Raw genomic sequence first — 18,561 nt, forward strand, 5'->3', positions numbered from 1 at the left:
TTTCTGATTCCAACCGGAGGGAAATAGAAGAGTAAATGATTTCGGTATGTGTGGTATAAAGTGCTACAGCTCAGGTAAGCACCGGCACACAGAGGAAGGGCGGTTTCCGGACATAAGGCGGAAAGGAGAGCGTGGGTGGGCATTTCCCAGAGCAGCCTCTGCCAGCCACCCCACTTTGATCACTTTGCCGCCGCGCAGCAGCGGCGGCGGTCAACCTCAACCTTCCTTAGCAACATGAACGCTCCGCCCAGCTGCCTTCCCATTGGTCTCACGGAGCTTGATGGGCAGCTCTACTGTGCAATCCCAGCTCGCGGTCCTTGGCTCCGCGCTTACTCATGGGAGGGCTCGTAGGCGTTACCGCCCTCCCCAGGTGCCCCGCCCAGCCCCGAGCTGCTTGCGGCGCATGCGCTGGCGGGCTGGGGCTGTGTGCAGGGCCAGCGCGGAGCCGGAGCAGCCGCGGTGGAGCGCCTGGGCTTCGCCGAGACCGCCGTGCCCGCTCTTCGCTTCTGCAGCCGCAGCTACGAGCCGCCGCCGCCGCCGCCGGGGTAGCGGCCGCCTATTGTCTTTCTCTGCGGCGAAGGTGCGGAGCTGTTCCAGCTCAGCCCGCGGGGGAGCCCCGGGCGCCGCACGGTGAGAGCGCAACTTAGTTGGCGGAGTTGGGGGAAGTTTTGTGGTTTGAGGAGGGGTCGCGGGCGGAGAGGACGGGCCCTTCCCCCTGAGGCCGCTCCTCGGGGCGGGGGCCCGGAGGGGGGCGGGGTCCGGGATGAATGGGCGGCCGCGGGGCGCCCGCCGGCTCTGCGGCCCCCTCCTCCCTCCGCGGCCACTCGCACGCATTGTCTGCTCCCGGGCCCCGCGCGCCTCCCGGCTCCCGCAGCCCAACTTGGAGGCCGCCGCCACGCCGGGGTGGGGGGCGCGGCCGCCTTGTACGGCGTGAGTGCCCCTTCAGGCGCCCCCGGGCCACGCGAGGCCTGAACCCCCGGCCCCAGGCTTCCCTGGTCGGCTCCTCCGTGGGCCCCTCCCGTCCGACGGAGTCCGCGAACAAGTGTTGCGCACGCGAGGGAGCGGCTCCCCGGGGCCGGCGGGGACCGTAAACACGCCGGGCGCCCGCCTTCGGGGGCGCGGCCGGGGACCCGCGCGGGTCGGAGACGTGCAGCCGGAGGGGACCCGCTCCGGGGCCGTGCAGTGGGCTCAACTCTACTGAGTTCAAGTGCAGCCGTACGTGGAGACCAAACAAAACATTCTTTTTGTAAATACGGCTTACTGACACTTTTTTTTTTTTTGCAAAGTCAACCAGTATGTGAAGAGTTTTAAAAGAATATGGGGAAAACCCTCAAAAAATTTTTTTCATCTGAAGAAAGAATAGACAGGTTTTTGTGTGTTTTTGGATACAGTTTTTACAGAAAAATGACTCCATCACATTAAGTTTCTAGATCTTTCTGTGCACTCAGGAATTCACAATGAAAGTTGGATTGAGCAATATTTTGGTGTTCATTCTCAGCTTTTACACTCTTCGGTGAAGTTATTTTGGGAGTTTATTGCCTCAGGCGTATAGAAGTAAAGGAAAAAAATGTGTGCCTTTTTTTCTTATACCCCCCCCCCCTTTTATTTTCAGAAGCAGCAGCTTATACTGTTTTTCTAAACCGTTGGATTTTCCGGATCAGGACAAATGCTACCGTTTTTGAAAGATCATTTTTTGCAAGTTTGTAAAGGAGTTATGATGAGCTGAGATAAATCACTGTTACCGTTCTTGTATTCCTTCGTGGTCTCTTGGGGGTTTGCAGACTGCATTAAGTACAAGGCTTATCAAGTTTTGGGTGCATTGATTCTACTGAATTTGCTTCATTTGGCTTATGATGTGAGAATAATTCTGTTTAAATCTCCCAGATGGAAGTAGCTTAAATGTCTGTCAAATTTGTAGTGGAACGAAATGACCAGAATGTGTTAATATCAGTTGTTATATTCCTTTGCCATCTGCTAAATTAAAAAGAAGAATTTGAGAAATACTGTGTGTCAATTTGCTTTGATTGATTTCTCATGCTAAGTGAGTAATGTAGAGAAGCTTTCCTGGGTTTTTCTGGTTTGGTTGGCTGCATTTTGCTTTGAAAAACCAGCTTTCTTCACCTGATGAAGCTCAAGAAGAATGTCCTTATGGCATAAGCATTGTACTTTTGAACTACAGCAACAAGATGACTTTTAGGAGTCACAGTGCTTGCTCTCAGGGCTTTCCTTCCTGGTTGTGTGGTTGTGTGTGCCTGTGTGGGTGGATTGTGGGGAGGGAGCTTGACAGGTTGGAAGGGGTTGTCAGGGAGGGACATAATATAAACAAGTATTATTTACAACATAATGTGACAGCTAGGCCAGTTGCTTTCTTTCTCTAAGCTGTGATAGCATGTTATACATACTTTTGTTTTAGGATTTCTCACAGTTCATTTATTTGCTTGACTAATGGTAACTGTATATGTAGTATAAAGGGACTTCTCTTCTAGTCTAACTCCTTGAGCGCCGTGATGGGCCTTATTTCTTATTTAGCTTTGTACCCTCTTTGCCAGGAAGGGGTCTTAACACAGTGCAGGTGTCCAGTATGTGTTTGAGTTGGGTGAAGTGCTAGTGGTAGTGCACATAGAACCACTAACCCTGGGGACTTGTCCAAAATAACACTTCAGCTGCTGAAATGTGATGAAATTTAGTTTATTTCGAAAAGGATTCCTAACCTTTCTCTTACCCTGTTAATTGTTGAAAAGAAGTGAGGTTTAAATAGTGCACTGTGGATTTTGAAAACTGGTTCTGATTCAGAAATTTTCTCCGTTTTTTGGTGAAATGATTAAGACTTCTGAATAAACCCACTCACATCTCTGCCTATTCCTCTGTTGTGAAGTGAGGAGGTAGCACAGTTTAGAAGCATGTGCATTCTTTGGAGCGAGGTAAATTTGAGTTCAGATCCCCACATTGACTAGTTGTGTAGCCTTGAGCAGGTCCCTTATCCTCTCAGAGCTTCGGTTTCCTACTCTGTAAGGTGTAGTAATATACTTTGCAGTATTCTTAGGAATAAGTGAAACTATGGAGGTACTTAATAGTGGGCCTAACATTAAGTAGGGCCTATTACCTGGTAGCTATACTGATAATTTGATAACACTTTTTATATGACTTAGAAAAGCATTTTTAAAAGTCTGGTGCTTCTAAGTGTAGTGGTTTAGCTGTTTCTTTCAGAAAGAAGGAATCCCTCTGAGAATTGAGTCTTAATCAATGCAAAAAATTTTTTTAAGGTGCTAGTTGCACTGAATGTTAATAGAAACAGTGGTTTTATCCTCTCAGTCACCTGTTAGTCTTTGGGAGGGCCTTGCAGAGTGGCTTGGTTGGGTAGAACTCTGCATTTATAGTGTTGAGGAAATGGTGAGAGATGGATTGTTTTCCACACTTGTAATACGGTATCTGGATTATATAGTTAGCTTTTCTTCCTTATTTTACTTTAGTCTTGAAACATAATAGATATGGATTATGACTACATTTCTCATACTTGCTTGAGATAGAGCTGAACTGGGGTTGCTACAGTGTTAGTACAATTCAGAGACTTGAGCAAATCACTCATTTCCTCTTCAAGATAACACTTTTGAAGGTGCCACCATTTACGGAAGGAAGCAGTATTTAAATCAGTTATACCAGTTCAGTTTAGAATATTCACAATACCAAATGGAATAGATACATTCTAGATATATTAACCTGTAATGGACATTTCTGTATATTGAATCTCATCTTTCCTTTAGTTTTCTTGTAAAATAAGCATTTTCTATCTTATAAAGATTTTCTTATAAAATAAGGATTTCTATTAGTTTTCTTATAAAATAAGGATTTTCACCAGGAAACATTATAGTAAACCTTTAAAAGTTATATTTGATCAGGCTTAGATCGAGGAAAAAAACATCCGTGATAAAGCTAGATGAACAAACTTGGACTTTTGATAATCCCCTCTTTTAAAGTTAAAATTTAAGTGCACTTGAATAGACGTGGTTTTTACTGATGGGGACGGGCATCCATTTGGAAGGAGGGCTCTGAATCACTCACTGTCAAACTGTTTACCATTGTAAACAAGGAGAGAGGAGGAAGCTGTTAGTGGAAGAAAGTTTGTTTCATTCATATGTCCTCACATTTATGGTCTTGTAGTCCACCTGTGGGTTGATTGGGACATAATAAGTACATGAATAGATAACCCATTTTTGTCATTCCTTGCTGGGAGGATGGACCAGCAGACCTAGTAGTGAGATGCTGAATATGTATGTGGGGCAATGGTGTGCTTTCCTTTTTTACCTCTTCAGAGCTGTGTTCAGAGCCTGGGGAAGGTAGATATCCATGTGTTTGTGTGATGTGGGTATTGGGATGGGGAGAATGAAAAGGTGTGAGGGATTTGTCGTTTCTGTCACTCTGCAGGCTCTTCCATTGGAAATTAGTCCTTTTGAATTTTCACTTCTGATCATAAGCCCATATTTGGCCATAGTCTCTACCACCCAAAATGGCCAGTTATTCTTGAATAGTTAGGAATTTAGTAAGTATGTCACTCTGTAAATAATTTGTCTTTTAGACAACTAAAGATGTCACGTTAGGGAAAAGCACCAAGGAGTTATGTAAAGAGTTTCCCAGAACCCAAGATGATTCTCTGGTGGTGATCTCTACTAAAAGCACGTGGTCTGGAGCCACATATCTGACTTCACATCCAGACTTTGCCATTTATTGGCTATGTGTCCTTGAACAAACCACTTCGTCTGTCTCAGGCTTAGTATCCTTACTTATAAAATAAAAGTGAATTTAATATTAATCTTATCCTATCTACCACACACTAATGTTGTGAGAAACACGTGAGATAAAGCACTATATGAATGCTGTCATTTTTTTGTTTGTGAGGAAGATTAGCCCTGAGCTAACATCCGATGCCAATCCTCCTCTTTTTGCTGAGGAAGATTGGCCCTGGGCTAATATCCATGCCCATCTTCCTCTGTTTTATATGGGATGCCGCCACAGCATGGCTTGACAAGCAGTGCGTTGGTGCACGCCTGGGATCCGAACCTGCGAACCCCAGGCCACCAAAGCGAAGCACGAGCACTTAACTGCTACGCCACCGGCCTGGTCCCTATCATTTTGTAATTTTATTGGTTGGGTATTGTTTTGGATAAAATTCAAATCCTAGTCTAAAAGGGGAAAACATCCAGCTAACTTTATTGGTTTTTCTTTATAAAAGGTAATTAAAATATGCCATTTCTATTGCCGTTCTCTTGGCTTGGGAAAATTGATACTTTTTACTTTTGGCTCTTATCTTCTTATATTTTCTTTTATAACATCTTTGTCATGGAATATTTTTCTAAACTCTAAAGAAATTTCGGTTCACAGTGCTTGCTGTTAGATCCAAGTTACTGTGAAATCACAGAAACTGATGTTGGATGCCAGTACGTGAAGTCAGGTGAAACCAGAATAAACAGGAAACAAAGAATGTCAGAATATTTCAGAAGAATACTAAAGAAGCTAATGGAGTTACCTGATCTTTTCTGACTCATTTTCTTAAATTATTTTTTAAAAAATTGGTCTACACAAATCAGGAGAGTGTGCCTGTGTGCCAGATGTAATACTGTGTCTTACCTATATTATTTAATTTTTAAAGCAAACTTATGAGACAGACAGTATTAACTCATTTTAGGATGAGGAAACAGCCCCAAAAGTGGTTTGATAGTGGTCATGTAGCTATTAAACCATGGCGCTAAAATTTGAACCCAGATTATTTTGGCTCCAAGGGCCATGCTTTTTGCATCATTGATGCAATCACCTGGAAAGAGTACATTTTTAAAACAAATCAAGTTTATTGGGATATTATTTATATGCTAAAATCCACCTATTTTACGTATATATGTATCTGTGCCTTTAACTTAACAGCACAATCAATATATAGAGCATTTCTGTCATTTCAGAAAGTTCCCTCGTGCCACTGTCCAGGCAGTTCCTCCCTTCAGCCCTCATCCTGTTGCCTGTCTCACCATAGGCAACCACTACTCTGCTTTCTGTCTCTATACCGTTGTCTACATTAGAGGTGCTCAAACTATGGCCCACAGGCCAGATGTGGCCTACTGCCTGTTTTTTATAAATAAAGTTTTATTGGGACACAGCAGTGCTCATTCGTTCACTTATTGTCTGTGGCTGCTTTGGTGCTACAGTGACAGAGTAGAGTAGTTACAAGAGACCATGTGGTCCACAAAGCCAAAAATATTTAGTCTGGCCTTTTTAAGTTTGCCAATCCTTTTTCTACATAACCAAATGCAATGATCACATCTCAAAAAATCAACAGTTCTACCGTATTATTCAGTGCATATTCAGCTTTCCCTGTTTGTCCTCCAAATATCTTTTTATAGTTGATATAAAAATTTTTTTTTTTTTTTTTTTTTTAAAGATTTTATTTTTTCCCCCCAAAGCCCCAGTGGATAGTTGTATGTCGTAGCTGCACATCCTTCTAGTTGCTGTATGCGGGACTCGGCCTCAGGATGAACGCAGAAGTGGCGCCCCGATGCGCACCCGGGATCCGAACCCGGGCCACCAGCATCGCAGCGCGCGCACTTAACCACCAAGCCACAGGGCCGGCCCGATATAAAAAATTTTTTAACCAGGGTAAAATCAAGGTCCACTCAGTACATTGTTATCTTTTTAGTCTCTATTTTATCATTCTTTTTAAAATTTTAATATATAATTTACATTCAGTAAAATTCAGAAGCATTCTGTGAGTTTTGACAAATGTATACATTCTCATAACCACGACTTCAATCAAGATTTAGAATGGTTCCTTCATCCCGCCAGATTCTTCTGAGCCCCTTTATAGTCAACCCATTCTCCACCCCCAGACCCTGGACACTACTGATCTGTTTTCTGTCTCCGTGGTTCTTTTGCCTTTTCAAGAATCATGTAAGTGGAGTCATACAGAATGTAGCCTTTTTTTTTAATCTGTCCAGTGACTAATGATGTTAAGCATCTTTTCATGTGATTATTTACCTTTTTTTTTTTGATGTATTCAAATCTTTTGCCCATTTCTTTAAATTGAGTTGTTTGCTTATTAATGAGTTTTGAGAGTTCTGTGTATACAGGCATACCTCATTTTCTTGTGCTTTGCAGATACTGCATTATTTACAGATTGAAGGTTTGTGGCAACTCTGCGTTGAGCAAGTCTGTTGGTGCCATTTTTCTAACAGCATTTGCTTACTTCCTGTCGCTGTGTCACATTTTGGTAATCCTCATAATATTTCAAACTTTTGCATTATGATTATATTTGTTATGGTTATCTGTGATCAGTGATCTTTGATGTTACTGCTTTAATCGTTTTTGGGCACCACGAACAGCACCCGTGTAAGATGGCAAACGTAATCGATAAATGTTGCATGTATTCTGACTACTCCACCAAAAAGCTGTTCCCCTGTCTCTCTCCCTTTCCTCGGGCCTCCCTATTCCCTGAGACACGATAATATTGAAATTAGGCCAATTAATAACCCTACAGTGGCTTCTAAGTGTTCAAGTTAAGGGAAGAGTTACATGTCTTTCAACTTTAAATCAAAAGCTAAAAATGATAAGCTTAGTGAGGAAGGCATGTCAAAAGCCAAGACAGGCTGAAAACTAGACCTCTTGCACCAGACAGCCAAGTTGTGAATGAAAAGAAAAGTTCTTAAAATTAAAAGTGCTGCTCCAGTGAAGACATGAACAATAAGAAAGCGAAACAGCCTTATTGCTGATATGATGCAAGTTTTAGTGGTCTGGATAGAAGATCAAACCAGCCACAACATTCCCTTAAGCCAAAGCCTCATCCAGAGCAAGGCTCTAACTCTTCAATTCTACAAAGCTGAGAGATGTCAGGAAGCTGCAGAAGAAAAGTTTGAAGCTGACAGAGGTTGGTTCATGACATTTAAGGAACGAAGCCGTCTCCATAACGTAAAAGTGCAAGGTGAAGCAGCAAGTGCTGATGTAGAAGCTGCAGCAAGTTATCCAGAAGATCTAGCTAAGGTAATTAATGGAGATGGCTACACTAAACAACAGATTTTCAATGTAGATGAAACAGCCTTATATTGGAAGAAGATGACATCCAGGACTTTCATAGCTGGAGAGGGGAAGTCAGTGCCTGGCTTCGAAACTTCCAAGGACAGGCTGACTCTCTTGTTAGGGGCCAGTGCAGCTGGTGACTTTAAGTGGAAGCCAGTGCTCATTTACCGTTGCAAAAATCCTAGGGCCTTGAAGAAGCATGCTAAATCTACTCTGCCTGTGCTCTTTAAATGCAACAACAAAGCCTGGATGACAGCACACCTGTTTACAACATGGCTTACTGAATATTTTAAGCCCATTGTTGAGACCTAGTGCTCAGGAAAAAAAGATTCCTTTCAAAATTTTACTGCTCCTTGACAATGCACCTTCTCACCCAAGAGCTCTGATGGAAGTGTACAGTGAAATTAATGTTGTTTTCATGCCTGCTAGCACAGCATCCGTTCTGCAGCCCATGGATCAAGGAGTAATTTTGACTTTCAAGTCTTATTGTTTAAGAAATACATTTTGTAAGGCCATAGCTGCCATAGATGGTGATTCGTCTGATGGATCTGGGCAAAGTAAGTTGGAAACCTCCTGGAAAGGATTCACTGTTCTAGATGCCATTAAGAAGATTTGTGATTCGTGGTAAAAGGTCAAAATACCAACATTAACAGGAGTTTGGAAGAAGTTGATTCCAGCCCTCGTGGATGACTTTGAGGAGTTCAAGACTTCAGTGGAGGAAGTGACTGCAGATGTGGTGGAAAGAACATGGGAACTAGAATTAGAAGTGGAGCCTGAAGATGTGACTGAATTGCTGCAATCTAATGACAAAACTTTAATGGATGAGGAGGTGCCCCTTATGGATGAGCAAAGAAAGTAGTTTCTTGAGATGGAATCTACTCCTGGTGAAGATGCTGTGAAGATTGTTGAAATGACAACAAAGGATGTAGAATATTACATAGACTTAGTTGATAAAACAGTGGCAGGGTTTGAGAGGATTCACTACAATTTTGAAACAAGTTCTACTGTGGTAAAATGCTGTCAGACAGCGTTGCAGGCTACAGAGAAATCATTCATGAAAGGAAGGTTCAGTCAATGCAGCAGACTTCCATTGTTGTCTTATTTTAAGAAATTGCCACAGCAACCCCACCCTTCAGCGACCACCACTGTGGTCAGTCAGCAGCCATCAACATCGAGGCAAGACCCTCCAGTAGCAAAAAGATTACATCTCAGATGATGGTTAGCATTTTTAGCAATAAAGTATTTTTTAAGGTATGTGCATTGTTTTTTAGACATAATACTGTTGCACACCTAACAAACTACAGTATAGAGTAAACATAACTTTTTTTTGGTGAGGAAGATTGGCCCTGAGCTAACATCTGTGCCAGTCTTCTCTGCTTTATATATGGGATGCCTCCACAGCATCACTTGATGGTGGTGTGTAGGTCCATGCCTGGGATCCGAACCCACAAACCCAGGGCTGCTGAAGTGGAGTGCATGAACTTAACCAGTATGCCACTGGGCTGGCCCCTAAACATAACTTTTATATGCACTGGGAAACCAAAAAATTCATGTGACTCGCTTTATTGTGATATTTGCTTTATTGTGGTGGTCTGGAACTGAACCTGCAGTGTCTCTGAGGTATGCCTGTATTCTAGAATCAGATACATGATTATGGTTTGCAAATATTTTCTCCTTGTCTGTGGCTTATCTTTTTATTGTCTTAATAATGTCTCTCAAAGAGCAGTTCTTACTTTTGATAATGTCCGTTGTTGTTTTTTCTTTCATGAATCGTGCTTTTGGTGTAATATCTGAGAAATCTTTGCCTAACCTTTGCTTAAGAGCACAAAGACTTTCCCCTGTGTATTTTCTCATAGAAGTTTCATAGTTTAAAATTTTACATTTAGGTTTATGATTTACTTTGAGTTAATATTTCTAGATGGTGCAAATTATAAATTGAGATTTTTTGCATATGGATGTGAAATTGTTCCAGCAATGTTCTTTGAAAAGACTATTCTTTCCCTATTGAATTATCTTTGTACCTTTGTTGAAAGTCAATTGATCATATATGTGTGGGTCTGTTTCTGGATTCTATATTCTGTTCCATTGATCTGTGTCTTTCATTTCTTCATTACCATGTTGTTGATTGCTGTAGCTTTATAGTAAGTCTTGAAATCAATGTGAGTTCTCTAGTTGTGTTATTTATTCAGCGTTGTTTTTGAGTATTCGAGTTGCTTTGCCTTTCTGCGTACATTTTAGAATCAGCTTGTTGATATCTATAAAAAATCATGCTGCTATTTTTGATTGGCTGTTGTGCTGAATCTGTAAATCAGGAGAGAATTGGCATGTTAATAATATTGAGCCGTGAACATGGTATATATTACTTATTTAGACCTTTTTGATTTTTCCATTAGTGTTTTGTAGTTTTCAGCAATTGGCTCTTGCATGCATTTTCTAAGATTTATATGTATTTCATGTTTTCTGGTGCTATTATAAATGATGCTTTTAAAATTTCAATTTCCAATTATTCATTGCTGGTGTATAGAAATAGGATTGAATTTTGTATGCCGACCTTGTATCTTACAACCTTATGAAAGTCAATTTTAGTTCTAGAAGGCTTTGTGTAGATTCTTTGGGATTTTCTACATAGACAATAATGTCATTAGCAAATACAGGCGGTTTGATATCTTCCTTTGCAGTCTGTATGCCCTTTATTGCTTTTTCTTGTTTTATTGAACTGGCTCGTACCAGTATGGCATACCCCCCGTATGATATTGAATAGGAGTTTTGAGATGGGCATCCTTTCCCGATGTTAGGGAGAAAACATTCAGTGTTTCACCATTAATATGATGTTATTTATGGTTTGTTTTTGTGGATGTCCTTCATCAAGTTGAGGAAGTTCTCTTCTTTTATTTATTTATTTGTTTTTTGTGAGGAAGATTAGCCCTGAACTAACATCTGAGGCCAATCTTCCTCTTTTTGCTGAGGAAGATGGGCCCTGGGCTAACATCTGTGCCCATCTTCCTCTACTTTATATGGGATGCTGCAACAGCATGGCTTGACAAGCTGTGTGTCGGTGCACACCTGGGATCTGAACCTGCAAACCCCAGGCCACTGAAGCAGAGCGTGTGCACTCAACTGCTACGCCACCGGGCTGGCCCCAGAAGTTCTTTTCTACTTCTAGTTTGCTGAGAGTTTTTATCATAATGGATCTTGAAGGTCCCAAAGGCTCTTTCTGCATTTGTTGAGATGATGATTGATTTTTGAACATTGAACTAGGCTTGCATTCTTGTGATAATCCTCACTTGGTCATGATATATTCTTTATACATTGTTGAATTCAATTTTTTTTTTTTTTTTTTTTAAAGATTTTATTTATTTTTATTTTTTCCCCCCAAATCCCCAGTGGATAGTTGTGTGTCGTAGCTGCACATCCTTCTAGTTGCTGTATGTGGGACTCGGCCTCAGGATGAACGGAGAAGTGGTGCCTCGATGCGCACCCGGGATCCGAACCCGGGCTGCCAGCATCGCAGTGCGCGCACTTAACCGCCAAGCCACAGGGTCGGCCTGTTGAATTCAATTTGCTACTGAATCTTTTTTATTTCTTCCATTTGTCTCCTATTTTTTTTTTTTAATTCTTGATTATATGTATAATACTCATAATAGTTGTTAAAGTCCTCATCTGTTAGAACTCCCATTATTTCTGTTTCTATGGACTGATTTTTCTTTCCTTACGGGCCACATTTTCTTCCTTCTTTGCATGTCTAGTAATTTCTTGTTGGATTCTGGAAATCATAAATTTTAAGCTGTTGATTGCTGGATATTATTGTATTCTTTTAAAGCAGGGTTTCTCAACCTTAGTCTTACTGAAATTTGGGGCCAGATAGTACTCTGTTGTGGGGGGCTGTGCTGTGAATTGTAGAATGTTTAGCAGCATCACTAGCCTCTACCTACTAGATGCCAGTAGTATCACCCCCAGTTGGGACAACCAATGCCAGATGTTCCCTGTGGGGCAAAATCATCCCTAATATGAGACCCACACTTTAAAGAGTATTAGACTTTGTTTTGGCAGGTTTGGTTATTTGCTTGATACTTCTGAGGCTTATTTTATTTTTGAGGAAGATTAGCCCTGAGCTAACATCTGTTGCCAATCCTCCTCTTTTTGTTGAGGAACATTGGCCCTGGGCTAACATCCGTGCCCGTCTTCCTTTACTTTATATGAGATGCCACCACAGCATGGCTTGACGAGCGGTGCATCGGTGCACGCCCGGGATCCGAACCTGTGAACCCCAGCTGCCGCGAACTTAACCACTACGTCACAGGGCTGGCCCCTTATTTTTAAACTTGTTAGGATTAGTCTAGAGTAGCTTTTACTCTAAGGCTAGTTTCACCCCATTACTAAGGCATGAAGCCTCTGTAGTTTTCCTTGAAGAATTTGATATTCTCTGCTCTGGCTGGTCAGAATATGAATGTGTGCCAGTCCTGTGTGAGCTCTGGCATCAGTTAGCTCATAGTTCTTGGGTCATTCTTTGCGTGCTCTCATAGATTTTTACAATATGCGTGCATGGCTTACTATTCAGTATCAAACTCAAGGAGGCCTCTATGCTGATTCATGGAGATCCTTAATGCAACTCCGTCCTTTCTGGTACTCTGCAGTTTTTAGATTCCTCAGCCATCCCAGACTGGTGTCTGACTTCTCAACTTGACAAGACTACCAGGCTATGCTTGGGCTCCTCCTCCCAAGTATGTGCCTCCAGGCTTATAAAGCTGGTGCAAATGTGGGGCTCATCTCATCTGTTCCCTTCTGTTAGGGATTACAGTCCTGTACTGTCTGTTGTCTGGTGTCTAAAAGATGTTGTCTCATATATTTTGTCCATTTTTGTAGTTGTTGGAGGGGTGTGGGAGGATAAGTCGGGATCCAGTTACTCCATCATGGTTGGAAACTGAAGTCCCTTGGAAGAGTATACTTTCTTGGTGGTACTGAAAGTCTCGTTATAGGATTCTTCAAGTCTTTGGAGGTATAAAGACATTTAACGAATCAAAGAAACATCTGTTAAATGTCTACTGCCTGTAGCTCAGCCCTTATTCTGTGGGGAATACAAAAAAAGTAGATATCTTCCTGTTGAAGAAGTACATGCATAGTACACTTAAGGTCAATCAAAGATGTGAAATGCTCTAGTGATGAACAGAAAAGGAAAGATCACTGTGGTCTGATATTTTCATATAGAAATGCTTTCTTTTACATTTTTGTTTCCTAGCATGTATGTATAATTCAGTTTTATGGCACAAGATGTAGTGAGTCAGTGAGTAGATATTGGCTGTTTCAGATGCATTTGGAGATTTATTTGCTGTGTGGCTTTAGATAAGTTATTTGTCTCTGCAACTCAGTTTTCTCGTTTGTAAAATGAGTATATGACATACCTTGTAGGGTTGGTTGGTAATTTATTCAACACATATTTGGGTACTTTCTGTATGTCAGGCACTGTTCTAGGTGATGGGAATTCAGTGACAAAAAGTAGTTGCTGTCATCAAGGAGCTGACATTGTAGTGAGGGAAGCAGAAAATAAACAAGTAGAACAAACAATTTCGGTGCTGTCTGGTGGTGATAATTCTAGGAAGAATATGAAGGGTAGTAGCAGAAATTGGGGAGGTCAGACAAGGCCTTCCTGAGATGCGATTTGGGCAGAGACCTGAAGGCAGTGAGGGGAGCAAGCTCCCTGAAGGTCCTTGGATGGTCCAAGCAGAAGGCACATCACATACAAGAGCTGGAGGTGCGAGTATGAACAGGGAGGCCAGCGTGGCTGGGACGGGCTGGGAAAAGAGGACCATAGGAGATAATGTGTAGGTGGGCAGAGGCCAGATCAAATAGGCTTTTCAGTATGATGGGAAGCAGCTGAAGGGTTGGAGCAGGGATTGAGAAGAGGTGATTTAGGTTTTCAAGTTTCCCTCTGGATGTGGGGAGCAGGAGTGGAACCAGGGAGACTTCAGTAGTCCGTTAGTTTAGAGGAGATGGCGGCTTGGATTAGCGTGGTAGCGGTGGAAGTGGCGAGAAGGGGTTGGAATCAATAAACGCCTTGAAGATGGAACTGATAGGATTACTTAAGGGTTTGAAAAAGGTTTTGAAGGAAAGAAAGGAATCAAGGATGGTTGCCAGGTGTTTTACTTCAACACCTGGGGGACTGGTGGTGGTCTGGTTTCCTGAGTGGGGAAGATGTGGAGTGAGTTTGCTGGGAGGAAGAAATTGTGATTTCTCTTTTGGGCGTGCTGAGTTTGAGATCTGTGAGACTTTAAAGTTTTTGGATATGCAAGTCTGGAGTTCAGGGATGAAATCTGGACTGAGTATAAGATTTAGAGAATTGTAGATAGAGAAGGGAGAGTGGAGGTTATTGTGGGGATTAGGGATATATGAAGCTCCTGGCACGCAGTAGGTACACATGGCACGGTAGTTAGTAATAATAATGACAGTGGTAAACAACACCACCACCTAGGTATAACTAAGGAGGGCTAGATAGGAATGAATGAAGATGGTAGTTACCTAAAACGGCACCTTGTGTATTATATCAGATTTAGAGCTCCAAACACCATGAGAACTTTTCTCCTCTGGGCACGATAAAAATATTCTTAGTGGAGTCTGTTGTGCATGTCCAGTCTTTAAGGATATCTGTGCTTTTTAATGTGGTGCAGGAGCATCATTTACATGTACTTCACATACACAGAACACAGAAGATAGTCTGGAAAGAGGCTATGACGAAGTGTTAACTTTAGCTACGTTTGAGGAGTGAGGTGATAGGTAGGGTATTTTTTTGTGTGTGTGAGGAGATCAGCCCTGTGTTAACATCTGCCAATCCTCCTCTTTTTTTTTTTTTTTTTTTTGCTGAGGAAGACTGGCCCTGGGCTAACATCCGTGCCCATCTTCCTCCACTTTATATGGGACGCCGCCACAGCATGGCTTGCCAAGCGGTGCATTGGTGTGCGCCGGGATCCAAACCAGTGAACCCCGGGCCACCGCAGTGGAGCGTGCCCACTTAACTGCTTGCGCCACTTGGCCGGCCCTTAAGTAGGGTATTTTTTGATCTTCTAAATATTCTGCAAAGTATATCTTTTTCTTTATTTTTAATAAAGGGAATTAGTAGTTTTGTAGAGTCTACTCCGTTGGTTAGCTTCTGGGCTGATGAATTGCGTTTGTTTGTGGTTGCTGACACTATTTCTTCCCATAGATGGGTCTTTGACTGGTCTGTGATCTTGAAAATTTGAGCCCTTGATCACAGGGGAGTCAGGTAAGAGAGCACGGGTGGTTTTGATAGGAGTCCATTAACAGCTCCTGGGAAAATTGTTGGCACGTGTTCTCCCCACTAGGCTGGATGTGGCACATTTTGTTCAAAGGGGGTGGGCGCTATGTTGTATCTGCATTGTTGTGGGCAGATCACTTCAGATAAATTGAACTGAGCATGAATTTTTTTTTTTTCTAAATCTGAATTATACTGTCAGCATTAACTTACATTTTTAGAAGTATTCCTTTTCCCCTGTGATAACTGTGCTCAAGGTGGTAGATATGACAGGGACTTTTTGCAAATTGGACATTTTCTGTAATTTACGAATCACTTCTGAAAACACACTTAGTACAATTTGAAATAGTATCTGTAAATTAATCCACCTACCTGATTTTGCCAGTTGAGTTCTGCCCTGTCTAAAGTTGGCGTGTTTATGGAGTGGGAGAAGGGAGGCCCGTTGTGGCATTGTGTGGAAACAATTTCTGTTACCTTTTACAAGCTGGAAGAAAATGGTTTTTGCTTCTTGGATACTTTGAGCACAGGGTGACTGGGCTCAGAATATGAAGGAACTCTGGGTGTGACTTTGCAGTTTGGGCATTATTTAGGGAAAAAATGTGTCAACAAGAGTTGAGAAGTAGAGTTCTAATTGTTCATTTGGTCACATGAGGCCGTGGGGCCCGGCTGAGGTGCTTTCTCTGTTTGAGGATTAAGGATGTATATGGGTCAGTAGACAGGAATGACCAAAGCTGTTCCCTGGGCTCTACTGCTAAAATGGTGCTGTGTGTATGCTTCAGGCATAGGATAGTGTGTGTTTAAAAGACTTTTCCAGTCTAGAGAGACCTTTTGAGGCAGGCCATTTCCTAAAAGGTATTTTCTAAAAAATGAAGTCACTAAAGGGAAGAAGAAACTATTACTGGGTACCTACTTGCATATTGTGTGTTCATTTACATTCTCTTAATTCCTTACAATAACCCCGTAAAATAGGTCTTATCCCCCTGCCTTTTTTCATGAGAAAACTGGGGTTCAGAGATTTTAGTTTGCCTCTCTCAGGTCAATGCACTGTAATTTTCATCCAGGACTTTTGTGTGTGTAAACATACTTGGGTTTTAGTATATATGCCATAAGTCACATTTTTTTACTCTGTTATAATTATATTCAAAATAGCCAACTTAAAATCCAGCTTGTTTTCGTCGTAAATAGAAAATCATTGTGGTCTACCCTTAAAGTTTTCCTAGAATTCTTCAAAACATGCTGCGCTTCATGCTTTGTGCCTTGAAAGTAGCAGAAATTGGCCAGTAGAATTGTATTTTGCTTCACTTGCAGGAGCTTTGTGGATTAACATTAATTAACATTTACACACTTTCTCATCTTCAAAGTGTTTCACAAACAGTTAATTAGTTCATGTTTAACCTATATTGGAAATTGAAAAACCAGTTTTTTAGGTTCATTTTAGCAGTACCGAACTGTTAGGGGGATAAGGAGTAAGTCTTCAGTGAGAAAAATGCAGGTATACATCATGCAATATTAAACATCTTTCCTTAATCCTCTGGCTTTATGTCCAGCTTAGCTCACGTCAGGCATGTTTTTTGGGTGTACATCTTCTGCTTAATACAAGGGAATGGAATTGAAAGACTGAAAAATAGACACAGGGTTCAGGATAGTTGGGGAAAAGACCTGGGTGGTTCAGTGAACTGTATGGCAACTTTCTTTTCTGTAGTCCCTTAAATGTGAATTGTCCTTAATTAATTCCTGTGGGAGTTTTGAGGGACGGGCAGCGATTGGCACAGAGACTCGCAAATGAACAGAGTTGCTATACGTGCTAATTTCTAGGAAAAATTATTTTCGTTTTTACTCCTGGTTTAGGAGATAATAACTCTGTAACTGAATATTTTGCTACTTTCCTCACCACCACTGGTCACCTAATTCCATCTCCTCTCCCCTTCACCTCCAATAAAATGCTTTTACTTGGCAAGGTTTGTAATTAGAAAAAGATTTGGAAGGAGACACCTGTCTTGGTTCAGCTGTGTTTCTGTCACATAACTAGCTGTGTGACCTTGAGCAGGTTACTGCTTTTCTTCTGCTCTTGAGTTGTTTTGTTCTGTTAAATAACATGTTAGTGACTCACCTTTCATTGAGTCCTCGAGGGGTGGCTGGAGGAGGATATACAACTTATGCTCTTGGGGATATAGAATTGACGCTCTTGAACATGAAATGGGACAGAGGATATTTTCACATTAGTGAAGATTCTTCAAAGTTGCGGTGACTTCTTCCTTCCTACTTTGGTTAGAATAATTAATTTATTTTCTTAACTATTGTTGCCAACCACATTACGACACTTTAAACATCTTTCTTTTTGTAATACAGAGCAATAAATAGAACCATTTGATAAATATTGTGTCTGGGTGATTTCCTAAGACAGGACATGCAAGTTCCTTTTCATCATTGCTTATAGCCCGATCATTCAGAGGAGATCTGTTCACGAATATTTGTCTAGATGACCTTGCCAGAGAAACCTTAGTATGGGGCAGAAAAGAATTCTGGGAGTTTGGCATGTATATTTAATTAAATTTTTATCATGAACGGGAATCTGTTCTTTTAATGGGCCAGATAGGAATGGCCCTGAACTTTTCCCCCTCTATCAAATAGTGTTGTTTTTCAAGTCTTTCTCTTTTTTCCATTTTCCCTTTCCTTCACTTCTTGAAAATCTGAAAACTTTAAAAGTGAGATGAGTTGGCTTTTGAACCTTTTTGTAACATTGAATACACCGAGGTTTAAACTTTTCATCTTTTTCTACCAAGATTTATGGTAACTTGGAAGGAATGTTGTACAGCTGGACCTTGAATAATACTATATGTGAACTTTGAATAATTGAGATTGACTTAGTTAATTATTTAAAGCCACTCTTTTTTTATTTTAGAGGATATCTATAGGTAACCTTTATTTACGTTTTTGGAAAGAGAGACTTTTTTTGCCAGGGTAAACTATGTATATAAATTAGACAAGAAATTTTCTTTTGGAAACACCTAGTTGGTTATAGCAGTACCATAAGCTATAGAAATAAGTGGATTTTTCTAAGACACTATGCCAGCAATTAGGATAAATGATTGTTTTTCCTTTTTAGGTTAGGTATCTTGGGTTGTACTGTCTTTAGTCACCTCTTTAATTTTTCCCTGTTGTCTTTGCCCACTGTTCATTTCCTCCCTCCCAGTTAATTCAGTAGGATTCATTTGTCAGTAGGATTCATTTGTCACATTGCTCAC

The 18,561-nt window shown here is 41.4% G+C and overlaps 1 protein-coding gene across 6 annotated transcripts in view; it reads left to right on the top strand.

Annotated features, from left to right (window-relative positions):
- Positions 1-433: 433 nt before the first annotated feature.
- The window catches only part of AKAP13 (A-kinase anchoring protein 13), a 346,896-nt gene continuing 328,768 nt past the window's right edge, over positions 434-18,561 (top strand). For 4 of the 6 annotated variants that reach the window (XM_087428907.1, XM_087428903.1, XM_087428904.1 and 1 more), the window contains exon 1: positions 434-630. The gene's annotated coding sequence lies outside the window, so the exon portion shown is untranslated. The remainder of the gene's footprint in view (positions 631-18,561) is intronic. The other 2 variants (XM_087428905.1, XM_087428906.1) reach the window with 1 other exon arrangement.

The sequence above is a fragment of the Ceratotherium simum genome, chromosome 3 (genome assembly GCF_057802395.1).
Source record: "Ceratotherium simum simum isolate JZ-2026a chromosome 3, ASM5780239v1, whole genome shotgun sequence".
Taxonomy (NCBI): Eukaryota; Metazoa; Chordata; class Mammalia; order Perissodactyla; family Rhinocerotidae; genus Ceratotherium; species Ceratotherium simum.